Genomic DNA, 15,108 nt, shown 5'->3' on the forward strand with positions numbered 1-15,108 from the left:
GGACAGGAAAGTCTGAGAATCTTATCTCCAGCTAACTAGCAAAAGCTGGAAGTGAAGCTATGTCTCAAGTGGTAGAATGCATGAACAAAAAATCTCAGGGACAGCACCCAGGCTCTGAGTTTAAACTCTACTACTGGTATACACACACATGTGTGTGAGCACGCGCGCGCAAACACACACACACACACACACACACACACACACACACAAATAAATAAATAAATACTAGAAGGGAAATTGTGATGGTGTTAAGCAGAATATCAGCTATGTAAAATTCCTCTGTTGTCCACAGATTTAGTGCAGGTTTTGTTATCCAAAGGCAACATCTCCTCCCCATATAAATAACTTACACTAAGTGAATTTGAACATTTATTGGGTTGATTATGTCATTTGACTCCATAGAACTTCAAGAACACATCTTACATGAAATTCAGTATGACTAACATTTATTGAGTACATTCTAAATTCTCAGCACAATGCTAAGAACTTGATATGAGTTATTTTATTAATCTCTCCTAAAGGATTAGAAGGCATAATTGTATCTAATAATTATTCCAGTGGTTATCCATGCCAGGCATTGTTTTAAGCATTTTACATACATTAACACAGGTGCATATGGTGGTGCTTAACTGTAATCCTAGCTTTCTGGAGGCTGAGATAGGAGGAATGTGATCTGGAGGCTGGCTTGTCTGAAAACAAAGAAAAAATATATAGAATATTTTCAATAACCTGCAAGGTAGATTTTGCATTTTGATATTATCTCTATATGACAATCTGCAGTTTGTCACTTGTAAGATATCAAAGCTGAGCCTGTCACACATCCTGCTCTGTGGAGTTTATGGGTGTATAGAAATGGGTAGATTGTAATCAGACTTCATGATTTTTGGGTCCAGTGCTAACTAAAAGTGAAGTCATTTGTTAGAAAGCCAGGGGGAAAGTGCTCCTAAAGAAAACATTTTTTTCTTTCTTCATAATCAATTTCTTGACTTGTTAGTGCTTTTTATTTGCTATTCAATATTATTGTAACTAACAAAAATTAAAATGTCTATTTGTTAACATTAATTTTTCCATTTATCTTTATTCTGTAAAATGTTCATTTTAATGGTAAAATATGATCACTTAACTTGTATGTGAAATCACTCAAACAGCACTATTTGTGTTTCATAGCTCAATGGGCAGATGTGTTTTGCTTTTACTAGAATGGTGGATGTGCTATCCCATATGAACACAGCTGGCTTTTTCATACACATTCTGCTCACCCTATGCTTTATTTACTCATAGATAGTTAAAAAACAGCAAAGAGAGGAACAATAGGGATTCTATCGGCCACTCCACCTTTTTCTTTCCTTTCTATCATGGTTTGGATGTATCTGTGGTTATCTCACAGAGCCTTAACATGCATGAGATGGGTTCTGTTATTTGTGTTTTTGGAATGCATTGTCTTTTGCCATGTCACAAGGATATTTCAAAGGAAAGTATGGCCTCTCAGGGTAACCAATCTCCTTGTCTTCACCTCACTCCCAGATGTCACCAATTCCCTTTGCATTTTATTCCAGTCTTATCAATCTCCTATGCATCTTGGATTCCAGGACTCTTGTGGTCATGGTGCATCATGAGCTCTGCAACAATGAGACGTACAAGTCGTTATGTTGAAAACGAACTTTACAACTTTGGGGGGGGGGGAGGAGGGTTGGGTGGGGGGGGGTAAGGGGAGGATGGGATGGGAAGGGTAAACAAAGGAGGAGGCTGCAATACTTGATAAGAAATGTACTCATTATCTTGCCTGTGTAATTGTAACCCCTCTGTACAGTATTTTCACAATAAATAAAAAAAAATAATAACAGTAGGCATGCATCATGTATGAATCTCCTCTGCTCATGCATTTGTTCCATGTCTTCCCTGGCTCCATCAACAGATCCCAAGTTCAAAGAAACAAAATTATCTAGGATTTCAAGATGGTGTCAACAGAGCCTTTAAACCAACTGTGGACTTTCTGAACATGTGGCCCTGTGTGACCTGACCATTGGCAAGCCAGTCTGAAATGGTATTTAGTTAACCAGGTCCAGAATTTGGGTGGAGTCTAGAGGTTCCCTACTCACAGCCTGTCTCTGGCTTGTTTTCATCTCTTCTGCTTCTTGAATTCTCAAGCTGACTTGGGCTGACAACTTACATTGTAGTCTGTCTTTAGGCAGGTGCTTGTGACATGGGTGACTTCCCTAGCTCACCCATACCCCTGTTGTGCATTCCTGGGAAAGCTACTCAACTCTCTGAGACTAGATGTTCTCACTGCAAAATGAGAATTGTTGGTTAGGAGGATTAACTGAGAAAATACACAGCAAGTCTTTAACCTAAGGTTTTGCAGTAATGACTTGATAAATGTTAGTTAATCATATCATTGTTGTTATTGTCTGTAGTAATCACTTTTTCCACACTGTGACAAAATACTTGGGAAAAAAATGAACCTAAAGGAGGAAAGATTTCTTTTGGCTCATGGTTTCAGTCCACAATCAGCTGACTTTGTTGCTTTTAGGCCTGTGACAAGGAAGAAACATTTTGGTTGGAGGCCACAATAGAGGAAAGTTGCTCCTCTTATGGCACGCAGGAAGCAAAACAAAATCAAGAACAGGGTCCAGAGATAAGATGTATTATTCCAAGGCACATGCTTAGTGACCTGTTCCTTCATCTAGGCCTCACTACCCAGCTTCTACCACCTCTCAGTGATATCATTACCTTACAAACCTGGCAATGTGTTAGTTCAGTGTTGTAGCTAGAGCCCTTATGATCCAATCACTCTCCCAAGGCCCATCAACTGGCAAGTGAGTCTGTGGCACATGAGCCTTTTGGAGACATTTGAGATTCAAACCATAATATTGTTTGCTTCATCTATTTGGTGATTTTTATCCTTATAATGAAGTAATAAAGACAACTGGTTAAGATTATCTTAAAAGAATATCTTTCCAGAATATTGAGGGGATTTGATTTCTAAGTAGACTTCAGCAGCAACCATCCCACTACTATTTTTAACTAAGTTAAGAAATCAACTCATATTTATTGTTCTAGCTACTCAGAAGGCTAAGAACTGAAGATCCTGGTTCAAAGTCAGTTAAGATAAAAAGTCCATGAGACTCCTGTCTTCGGCTAACTATTCCTGCCACCCTCCCCCCCCACTCCCAACAAAGAAAAGCAAAAGCAACCAACAACAAAAACAACAAAAATAAAAGCAGAGCTGGACCCTGGTGGCTCACACCTGTAATCCTCACTACTTAGAAGACTGAGATCTGAGGATCCTGATTTGAAGCCAACCCGGTCAGGAAACTTTGTGAGACTCTTATTTTCAATTAACCACCAGAAAACCAAAAGTGGTGCTGTGGCTCAAAGTGTTAGATCACTAGCTTTGAGCAAAAAGAGCTCAGGAATAGGGCTCAGGCCTCAAGATCAGTCCCTATAACCAACAAAGATTATTATTATTATTATTGTTATTATTATTAATAAACAGAAGTGGAGCTGTGGCTCAAGTGGTAGAGTGTCAGCCTTGAGTGAAAAAGCTAAGGGACAGTGCCCAGGCCCTGAGTTCAAACCCCAGTACTGGCACAAAAGAAAGGAAAAAGAAAAAGAAAGAAGGAAGGAATGGAGAAAAGGAGATGGGAAGGGAATAAAATGAAAAGGAAAGGAGAAAACAATAGAAAACATAAATGGACAAAAGATGCTCTGAAGGATTTGTAAAAAGGGACAAGGAGAAGCCTTCTCCAGGGGCAATGGGCATCTTAATGGGAAGTCTGCAGAGGACTGGCATAAAGTATATATGCACCCTAAGGGCATAGTTTATAGTATTACAAAATTAAAGAGAAATAAATATAAAAAGTAAAACAGTAACAACAAGACAAAAAAAGTAAACAAATATCAAAAAGAAAAGTAATTTTTGTGTAGCAGGTTGGCCCTTCCAACCTGTAGCTTGCAGGTTGGCAGCTTCCTTCAGTATCACCACCTGTATTAATTACTCTATGTGGCTGTGACAATCTCACCATCATGAAGGATGTCTTTGGCTCACAGTTTCAGAGGGCAAGAGGCAGGGCTCCAGTGCCAGGAACAAATGTTAGAGCTTCTTTACCTCACTGTGGGTAGGAAAGGAAGGGAGGAGCTGGGAGGTATAGAGCCAAGAACAAAATACCCACAAGCCCATCTCAGTGACCTACTTTTTCAGGCCCCCAGAGCCTCACAAAATAGTGCCACCAGTGGGCTGGAGGATTAAGCCTCAGACATACGAGCCTTCTGGGAGAACATTTTATGCCCAAACACTGCCCATTTAAGAATTCACCAAATCAGAGTCACTCAAAGTGAAGCTCTCCTCAGCCCTACCCCCACGTCCTTGCATGAATACCATGATTGCAGATTCCTGGGCCCAGTGAAGGCTTTAAGATGACTTTCCCTTTAGGGAATCCAACCGTATAAGCTGTCTGTGACGTGCCATCCAGTTGCTTGCTGCTCACCCCACTCAGTCAGTCTCAGGCCTTCGGTGGGAGCCTAGGAACCGGGAAAGAAGTCTTTATCTGTTTTAGTAATCTCCAGTACCAGGCAGATCTGCTTGTGTTCAGTGAAGGCTGGAGAAATAACTGAATGTAATGTACAGACCTGAAGAATTGCTTCCCATCTAAGGCCCCTTGTTATGATTCTATTCAGGGCTGATCTTCAGTGGGTAAGTATTAATTAGACTATCAGTTTGTCGAGATATGAAAAAAATTCCTCCTTTGAGGACACTCAAATAACTACTGCTTTGATTTCTTTGGATGTACCCTTTCATGATCCAGCAGTTGAAGGGTTCATCTCTGGTCTACCTGAGGAGTGTTGTATTTTCATTGATCAATTAAAGTTCTGGTCAGCTCCTCATAGTTTTAACTTCCCTGGTATCAGTAATGCTACCACCAGGGCTGGCTTGTGGGGTAGTGAAAGATCTTAGCTAATTTACCTTGATTCTGTTCATATGAGTCCTTGTCTCCAGTTCTCATCAGAGACTTGGAAGTGAGATGGAATTCCTTGCGGTAGCACCCCAGGGGGCAAATGCTTCAGGCTATAGCCCCCACCAGTTGAGGTATCCCTAGAGATTCCCCTCGCATGGTGGCTCCTCCCAGCTACAGCCTCCATGGTACTTTGGCTCTGAGAAATACTGAAAGAGAGGCAGAAATGTGGGTCACCAACCTGAGGGCCCTGCTGGCAGCATCTGACAGATGACAGGGTGCTAGGTGCCAGTGATGTATGTGGAGGCCAGTGTGGGCTGCCCTGTGGATAAGATGGGGCAAAGATTTCCTTTCCAATTATTTGGTTAAGTTTGCTAACATGACTGAATGCCCACCTATCACAGCATTGGCCACAGTGTCTCCTTAATACAAAGAAAGGTAAATGCTTACATAGTATGCTTGTCTGGTGCCAAGTACATTTGTTAATGCCAGTGGTATATATAACTCTTTTAGTTACTATAATTATCCTCATTATCTCCATTAGAAATTTGGACAGTATTTGCTTGAAAACTCCTATCAATGTGCTTCTCTTTGGAGAATACTGTGTGTCAAATGTTCCAAATATGATTAGCTACTTACAGGTATAAAAATCATTGATTATTATCCTGGTTTTGCTTATTTAACTCTCTATTTCTTTGGTCCACACCAGTTACCGAGAAGGGGGGTGGGTGGGAGAAAAAGTTCTCAGCCTGAGCTCTGCTGTGTTGAGCTTTCTCCCCTTTTCCTTAAGTTGGGACCTTCATGAGCTCACACTTTTCCTTTGAAGGAAAGGGGGTTAGACACGTGCTTTCGCTGGGAAGGGCTGAACTGGTCAGTGGGTTGGAATGTGGGCACAGAAGTTGGTTCAAGTTGGAATACTGCAGGAAAACTGAATTGTCCTCTTAAAGGTTTTATTGGTTAGTGGTTAAGAATCAGGTTATGATTGGAGCGGAGTCTTTTTTAAAAAACAAAAACAAAAAGATTTCCTTTAGAGCTCTTCATGGAAAAGAACAAGTAGGAAAGGCATTGTGGAGTTCTGAGTAAGGCTGTGGCGCACAGGCAGCCATCAGTCTCTGTGAAGGGTAGGACCCTGAAACACTTTCAGAAAGAAATGGAAAGCACTTCCATTCAGTATGTCAAAACCAGCACAGAAAGACTTGACAATCTAGGCAAAGCATTGGAATTTGTAGCCAGTCCAGTCTTGATCCTCTGGCAAACTGCAAAGTCACATGCACTGGGATGTGAGGCACTATATAAATGTCAGAGTTACATAAATGTCAAGAATGATGATTGTTTGTTAATGGGGGCTAAACTGTTTCTAAGCAAAGCCCCAAACTACCTGGCCAGGAGATTCTAACCACCAATAACCCGCAAGAAGGGGATGTTCACCCTGGTTCTCTGAAGGAGCCCAGATGGGAATGGTTGTTGAAAACAGGCTGGTGTGACTGCAATACCATCACCTGTGTTCTCCACTGGTGATCCTGGGCCAGCTCCCTAGCTTTCTAGAGCCTGTCCTAGCTCACCTGTACAACAGGGATAATTATAACACCGTCCTGGCCTACTTCTGATTGCTCCAGGATTGTGTGAAACAAGGGAGCTCAAGCGTGGTGCTTTCCCAACTGAGCCTCTGCAAGGATGACAGTGGCCATTAGAACCGACTGGAAGTTTGTCGGTATCTTCCCTTTGAGTGCTGCTACCCCCATCAAGAACTTTTGACCGGCAATTAAGCTGAGGGTGGCAGCGATGGTGATTAGCCCATGCTTACAATGTTCAGGCTTCCATCCTACAGACCAGGCGGCCAGGCCAGAGCCTGCCTTCTGGCCGTGGCTCTGCCTCTTCCCAGCGGTGAGCTTGGGCCATAACCCAGGAGGATCTGGAAGTGATGGCCAAGGGCCCTTCTGGCTCTGACGCTGAATCTAAATCAGGCTCATCACTTGGCTTTGGCTGAGATTCACCTTTTGCCTTCAGGAGAGATTCTCCCTACAGCTGCTCAGGCGCTCGAAAGGGGCAACTTGAAAGGGGTAGGGGTGGAGGGAGGGGCAATGTTCTCCAAGCGAATGTGTGCACAATAAGGAAGCAATTGCCCTGGAGGTGAAGGGGGATGGGGACGGGGGGGGGGGGCGGTGAAGACAGGGTGGCTCAGAGAAGCCAGCACGCAGCAGAAAACACTGCAATGAGGTCATGACGGTCGCAGGCGAGAGGAGCTGGACATCTTCTGATCGGGGGAGGGGCGGGGGTAGCTGGACATCTTCTGATCGGGGGAGGGGTGGGGGAGCTGGACATCTTCTGATGGGGGAGGGGCGGGGGAGCTGGACATCTTCTGATCGGGGGAGGGGCGGGAATGCCCTGCATTTCTACCAGCCGAGCCGAGTAAACTCTCTTCCCCTGAACTTCAGCATCCCCCCCACATCCCCCACCCCACGCCCCACACCTAGATCCTAACACCTTACAGACCCTCCCAGAGCCTCCTGGCGAGAGAGCCTGTGTCCGCGCTTGCTGCGTGGTCCGGGCTGAACTGTTTCCAGGCTGACTCACACCACTCATGTCAGGGAGCCGTGTCACACGGCGCTGGGCTCTGCAAGCTGTTGCTTGCGCGGTCGCCGCCGCCGCCGCCGCCGCCGCTGCGCTCCCCGGCCCGGGTGCACCAGGGTCCGCTGGAGAGGCGGGGCCGGGGTGGGGCCTGGGCGGGGCCCGCCCCCGCGGCGTGACGGCCCCGCCCTCCCGCCCTCCTCCCCCGCGGACCGCAATGATTTAGAAGTTCAGGAATCCCACGTGACGTCACCGGGGGGGTGATGTAATGCACTCTAAATAGAAGGTATTGTAATCTTTGCTCAGTCCAACGTGGTCCCTTCACCCGGGCTCCGCTCTGGCCTTCTCCACACTTGTTTGGTAAGTTCCTAAAAATACGGCTCGGCCACTTCTGGGGCGTTTGCATTTAGCCACTTTTCGTTGCACTTGCCGCGGGGAGCCGTCTCGGGAGCGTGTGCTGGTCTGCAGGGGTTGGTTCTCGGCGGCAGCCGCGAGGTTACTTGGTCCAATGGGCAGGTCACAGGGCCAGGAGTCGGGAAGATGTGATGCATTCTTTCGGAGAGTGATCTGTGTTTGTAAACATTCTGGCGGACCCGAGAGGAAGTCCGGCCCCAATCGCTGGTGGACTGTGGAGTTGTGCCGTGTCCCGTGGCCACCTAGAGAGACCCCCCCCTTCCCCCCTCCACCCTCTCCCCCCTCCCCGCCCCACGCCGTGTCCGTCTCGGAGCGCGTCTCGGCGGCCGCTGCGCCGTGCGCCTGCCGGGGATGCTAGCCGGAGCCCGCGCCGTGTCCGCCCCAGCGTGCGTGCGTGTGTGGGAGCGCGCGTGTTTCCCTACACGGGGGGAACCGTTATGAATCGGGGGTGTGTGTTTGCCTCCAGAGACCTGGCAAGGTGCGGAACCCTCCAGAAGTGTGGTCAAGCAGCAGCGGCGGCGGCGGCGGCGGCGGCGGCGGCCACGGAGATGCTGAGTGCGGAGCCTGCTCCCCGCGTGCCCCAGCTTCCCAGGGATGCGGCGGCGGAACCCCCGGAGAAAGTTTGCAAACTTCCAGCGGGCGCTGGCTGCGAGGACGCCGCCGGGCCACCCGGGGTGGGGGGCCGGCCGGGGCGAGGGCGGCTCGCTCGCTCGCTCGCTCCGGGCGCCGCGCCCGCCAGGCTGCCGGCCCGAGTCCGCGCGCCCGCCGCGGGAGGGGAGGTCGCCCTTGGAGGGTACTTGACTTTCGCTCCCGGCGCTTCCAGCCCGGCGTCCACTCCTCCCACCGCCTCCCGCCCGCGGCCCGGGCCCTTTCTCACTGCCGTCCTTACCTCTTCCTCGCCGATGCCCCGAATTGACAGCGTGGGCTGGAGCCTCCGCTCTGGGCACCCAGCGCGGCGGGAACCTTGCCTTCCCCGGCCCGGCTCTCCACCACCGAACCGCCTCAACTTTCCACCAAGTTCTCAGAGGAAGAACCAAGGAGATGTTTTCTCTCGGGGGGACTGCATCCCGCTCCTTCTTGGCTATAGGTTGATTCCCAAGAGAACGGGGTGGGGGGGTGTGTCTGGTTAAATTAAGACCCCTCCCCAACTTGCCCTAAACGAGTGCCACCCCCGTCCCCACCCCATCTGACGCTAGTTCCAGGCTCCGAATTGGCTTGGGCTGCTTGTATGTAGTTCGTTGTCAGAGCCTACGGACTCCAGTGGATTTTTTTTTTCTTTTTAATTTTCCCTCTCTCTTGCTCTGTGTCAAGGAATAAAGGCTGGATACTGGTTCATTACGTCATTCTGCAGGCCAGTAAGTGTTTGATTAACGGCTTCGGATACTCAAGGGTTCAGGGGCTTAGAATGCTGACAAAGCAACTCTGCTTTCAACCTCCACCCCCACCCCAATAGGCTCGTGCAATCGCCCCACCGTTCCCTGGGCATCTCTCTTGCCCTCTCTTCCCTTGACCCCCTCCTTCTCCACCCCTCCTCCGCCCACGTCGTTATCTCTTTAGGTCGTTCCCTGCCTTTTACAGCGTTCCCTGGGGGCGGACACTGTCCCTGGAGTGTGGGTAAGAGCTTCTGGTGCCTGAGGGGTCCTTGGCACCTGATCAGCGTGCAATCTGCCCTTTTCTATAATTTAGGAAAGGCACAAGCAAGCCCACTCCCCCCCCCTTAATGTTCAGCCACCCCCAAAAAGGCACCTTTAGGGGATGTTTAAAAGCCTTAGGCTAATTCCGTGTCCCTGCGGTGACTTGGGAAAGTAATATACCCACAGCGAACGCAAGTACTTTACACAGCGCCTGCCTGGAACCGTGTAGCCGGAGAGGGAAAAACTAAAGAGGAGCTGACTAACTCAAGTTTGGCTGGAAGGATCAAAATTAGATGTTTTATCTCAAAGTGAGTGGATGTGAGGCGTTGAACTCAAAAGTACCTTCCAATAAATTGCTGCGTGTGTTACTTTCTTGCTCTTAGCTTTTAAGTTTAGAGAGGAAGTTATCTACAGGCGTCATTGAATTAAATCACAACCTCTATCTGGCAGTTTAAATGAAACCCCTGTTTGTGACATTTAAGGGATACAAATAAAAAGAACTCTGGGGAATAAGGGGAGTATGCAGCAAAAATCAAATAAAAATTTTACTAACAGGCTTTTGGGTAGAGGAGGACAGGGGACTGGAGCGCTTTCTGATTTGGAGCTGGGAAAGCTAAATAAAAGCAAGTTTATAGTTTAAATAGATGGGAACTACTTGAAGAACTCATGTTTTTGTTATGATCAGGTCTGGTCTACTTTCTTTAGAGTGAAAGCCAGGCTGTAGGGTAGACATTTGTGAAACTCCTGTCTGGAGTCTAATTGACATCCCTTCCCCCAAGTTTGTGGCAGTATTTATTATTTGTTCACATCTAGAGATGAAATAGTATAACCCTATTCACAATAGGTGTGCATCGAAAATGTTAAACTTCTTGTTTGTGATGCAAGAGACCTAAAGGAAAAATGGCCTGGGTCATGGGCCCTGGAGAGTGTGATTAATGATAAGTGATTTAGTGATCAGTGATTAGTGGTTTTATTCAAACTGTTACCTCTGACCAGAAGCACACATCAGAGGATTAACAGGCTCTTTAGATAAATGCTCATTAGTGGAAGGGGAAAAGCAAAGATAATAGGCATGCACCCAGGGACAACTTTCGAAGAAAATCATTCCCGTCTTCAGAATAATAAGCTCTATTAACAGAAAGCCCTTTTAATTTAAAACTTGCTTTTATCTTGTAAATCAAAGTTAGATGTAAAAGTTTGTAGTGCCATTATTACCTAAATTTTCCCATATCCACTAGATGTGGATTATCTCAGTAGCGATATTTTTTTTATTTAAATAAACAATTGGACCTTTAGAGCAGCTGAACTCTGACAAGCTCTTAGCTCCCAGGGTTTGAAGGTGTCCCCCCTTCTAGGACGGAGACTGCAGCTTGCTAACTAGATGGCGCACTGTGTTGGTGTTCAGTGCTGTGTAGTGCAGGAGTATAAACTGAGCATGTAGCTGCTTGCGAGGTGTTCCTCAACACTTACAACAAAGTTGATTCTGTGTAGGGTTGGAGGCTAGACAGTTCTACAAGTTTTTAGTCACATTTTCCATGTCAGTTAAGTCTTGGGAGTTCAAGGCTACTGGAAAAATTAGTCTCATTACTAAAAGAAACGAGGGAGGGAAGGAGGTACAAAGAGTCCAGGAGGTATCTTTGGTTTGCAGAAGTGACTGTAAAATACCAGACCTGGTCTTTTTGTGTTGTGTTTTTCTAAGACTAGTTTCACGATCTAGTCTGAAATAACTGAGACAAATACTCAAAAGATTTATTTTTCTTCCTAATCTTGCTGGGGAAAAGAAGTTACTAGAAAGTAAGGAAGAAAAAAAATCTGATCTGGTGACTGCAGGAGGCAACACGTTGCTGATTTTATTCTACAATGGTAAGATGCTGTTCATTATGCTTCTGAAGCAGAGAAGAAACTTTATACCTGGTTAAGTGGGACTCATCTTGTAGTTTTATGGAATTTGGAAATGGATTTCTTATTCTGGGAGTTTTATTGTTGCTTTGGTTAGTTTCCTAGGACTGATAGCATTTCACATGAAAATCTTGTGTGTGTGAGTGTGAGTGTGTGAGTGTGTGTGTGTGTGTGTGTGTGTGTGTGTGTGTATAAAGACCCTTCTTTCTGGTAAAATATGTTTGTGAGCATATGGGCTGCAGCAGGGAGTTATTTTGATGTGTCAGGTAAGAACTCCTTCCTATGAGCTCTCATGGATCACTTCAATGAGTACTTACTTGAGTTTTAGTAAGGAGTTTTTATAAAAAGAAATCTATAGGCTAAAGCAAAGCATAACAGAAGACTTAGATATGTGCTTCCTTGAAGGAGAATGCTATTAGTTGAAGATCAACTATCACATTAGTTTTAAAACTTAGGAAACAATAAAAGAATTCTCTGTGGCTCCCCATAAACATTACTTCTTTTGCATGTGGTATTTTAGATAGATAGCAAATTTTAAGTTCTTACTGATTCATATAAAATTTTAATTTTCAAGTCTGCTGAGAATAGACTTGTTTGTTCAATTGATAACTAGCTTCAAGCCAACTGTTTTTAATGTAAATCAGTGTTATCCATAAGTTAACCTGTTCAAGCAGAAGTCTGCTGTAACCTTATATAGATTATAGCTGAACAGTATATAAGAATGTACCACATGCAAGTAGAAAGCATATTTCAATTTCTATATCTCTGTGAAGTTGCAGTTTTTGTTCATTCCGTGGTTGAAGAAATTGCAGTTTGTCAGACAGACTTTTGTGTCACTTTTCACTTATAATAAGTATGATAATTTCCTAATAACTATTTGTCAGTTTCCTACACCTGCATTGAAAACCAACCAAAGAGTTTACATGGTGGTTTGTACTGATGTCAATCAAGTCTCCAATCTCGAAATTTCCTTCTATAATTTATATTTTAGCAACAGAACTTCATTAGACTACAGCATTTCCTTAGCTTTGGAGTTTTTTTAAGCTCAAAAGTATTTGATGGGACTGTGACCACAACTGGATCCCTATGGTTGGTTCTTCTGGTAATTTTGTTAGATTAAAACTGGGATTAAAGTGACATTCTTTTTAACATCTTTTATTTTTTCTTCTTCTTCACTTCAAAGCAATGCTGTTAGTCATGAAATTAATGTGATCATGGCTGGTGTTTCCCATCTATATGCTTCTTTTCCTCCTTACAAATTGGATTTCTACAGCAATTTAAGATCTTTTTTTAGAGGCAGATTTCTTGGATGAAGAGGGAACAATGATCTCAGTCAATTCATTATCTTGTCCAGTTTGACTACTGGCTGCATTATGGGAATCCACCAAAGCTTTTTATAAATTAGTGTTTAAAAATTTCAAATCTAGGACTATTTCTCTGAAGTTTAAGAAAATTATACAATTGAAAAAAGGTAATAGATGTAGGGGCAGTAACCTTGAGTATTTACGTGTAAGAAGTAAGCACTTTCATATATGCTAAACAGATTTAATGACACCAAAGAACCTTTTCGTACAGCTGTTTGTAAACCAAATAAGCTGTTTTGTGACATGCTTGAAATAGAAAATCTGGCACTTTAAAATGATATCATGTTTAATGGTTTAGCTAAATAGTTATAACATTTTGTAATTAAGGAAAAATAAGCAATTAGTGTTTTATTGAGTATCTGTTAGTCTTCATGGTTGGGAATCACCAATCAAGAATTTAACACAGAAAGTTTTTGAAAGAGAAGAGGCTTTCAGAGATTTCCAAGTATGATAATACTCTCACAGAAAACTTTTGAAGCTCATAATGAAGGCTCTAAGACTTTCGAAATAAAACCTAAACCTTAGGATAAATTCCTGAACATAGAATCTGACATTTTGATATTTTGTTTTTCATTCTATTGTCCCCCCCCACCCCAAAAATTTTTTGGAAGAATAAATCAGAATATATTTACCACTTTAAAAATGCTTATTTTAGTTGTTTTCTTCTACTTCCTTAAGGTTCATGTTTGTAATCGCTACCCTAAAATTAACAAAGATGGAAAACTACTGTGTTGGCATTTTAACTTGAACTGATGTTGGAGAGAATAAAAGACTCCTCTTAGCCTAGAAAGTTCCATGGCAAGACAGACACTTTACAGAGATTGGGCGAACTTTAAAGTCAATATCTCTGTTCAATAGAAGAGATGTAAGGTCTGTTTTTTTTTTGTTTTGTTTTGTTTTTAGCTCAGCCAAATCCCAGAGCCAGAGGGTGCAGCTCAGGTCTGGTTTGCCCATATACCTGTTTCTACTTTCCAGGTCAAGTTGTCTTTCTTCAGCCAGGCTGCCACAAATCCTCTAGTTACAAATGGAGCCCAAGCCAATGCTTTGGCTGCATTGCTCTTTTCAAGTCTTTTGGCCACTAACTTTTTGAACACAAAGGTTTTATTTATTTTTTGTCAGATCTTTTGGATGACGGCTTTGGTGGTTAAAAACTATAGTTTCTACTTCATTTATATGTGTGTGCATGTGTGTGCATGTGTGAGTGCATGCAAGTGCCCATGTACATGCACGTACATGTATATTTGCAATGTTAACTTTTCTAATACTGGCTTTCTTAATTGATTTTTAACTTAAGGTCTTCTTCGTCTTTATGATTATTATTAGAAACACCCTATAAAATGACAGCATCCATATTTCATTTGAGAGTTAACCAGGCAGAACTAAAAACAAAGCAGTGACTTTCTTCACTCCCAATCTTTTGCTTCATCATTTTTGACAAAGGGATTGAAAAAGTAGTTAAAGTTCACATAAATCATCTTTCATTTTTTGGTTGTTGAATAATGCCATAAGTGCTGTGTGCCCTCTGGCACATGCGCTTTTGCCCAAGCCTCAGGTGTCACATGCTTTCTTTCCAGGCCAGTGTTAGGAGTGTTTGGAGGTGAATGTTACCTTGTTGGAAGTGAGCTGAGTATGGGAATATGCTCTTTAAAGGTTCAATGGCCAAACTTGACTACTCATGACTAATAGAAATCATGTATGCAGGGCTGGGAAGGTGGCTCAGTGGTAGAGCGCTTGCCTTGCATGCCTGAGGCCCTGGGTTCGATTCCTCAGCACCACATAAGCAAAAAGAAAAAAGCCAGAAGTGGCGCTGTGGCTCAAGTGGTAGAGCGCTAGCCTTGAGCTGAAGAGCTGAGGGACAGCGCCCAGGCCCAGAGTTCAGGCCCCACGGCCGGACCCAAAACAACAACAACAAAAAAGAAATCATGTATGCAACACATATTTAGGATGGGAAACAAGAAGATTTAAATAAAAAATTGAATACATCTGCTGTAGGTGCTGTTTGGTCTGGTCCAAAGGTTTTCTTTCCAGCCCTTTGCATGAAGGTTTCACATCAGAATTCAGGTCTCTTTTATCCTACCAAAGTGCCCTAGGTTTCAGCTATGATTTTTCAAATAGAAGACATTTTGGCTAGTTTTAGGGGCAATTCCCTCTTTGCTGGCATTCTAAAGAGAAAAACATAGGCAGCAGCAATAATAACAACAGATCTTTGTTTTTATGTAAATCAGCTGATTATTAGAAGAAATGTTTTTAATCTTTATTTGCCTAATTTGGTAGTAC

The 15,108-nt window shown here is 44.1% G+C and overlaps 1 protein-coding gene across 1 annotated transcript in view; it reads left to right on the plus strand.

The window, feature by feature from the left end:
- The first annotated feature begins 7,822 nt into the window (after positions 1-7,822).
- The window catches only part of Creb5 (cAMP responsive element binding protein 5), a 434,800-nt gene continuing 427,514 nt past the window's right edge, over positions 7,823-15,108 (plus strand). Inside the window, exon 1 of the mRNA XM_042685053.1 lies at positions 7,823-7,880. The gene's annotated coding sequence lies outside the window, so the exon portion shown is untranslated. The remainder of the gene's footprint in view (positions 7,881-15,108) is intronic.

The sequence above is a fragment of the Dipodomys spectabilis genome, unplaced genomic scaffold (assembly GCF_019054845.1).
Source record: "Dipodomys spectabilis isolate Male_0828 unplaced genomic scaffold, ASM1905484v1 ptg000092l, whole genome shotgun sequence".
Classification (NCBI taxonomy): Eukaryota; Metazoa; Chordata; class Mammalia; order Rodentia; family Heteromyidae; genus Dipodomys; species Dipodomys spectabilis.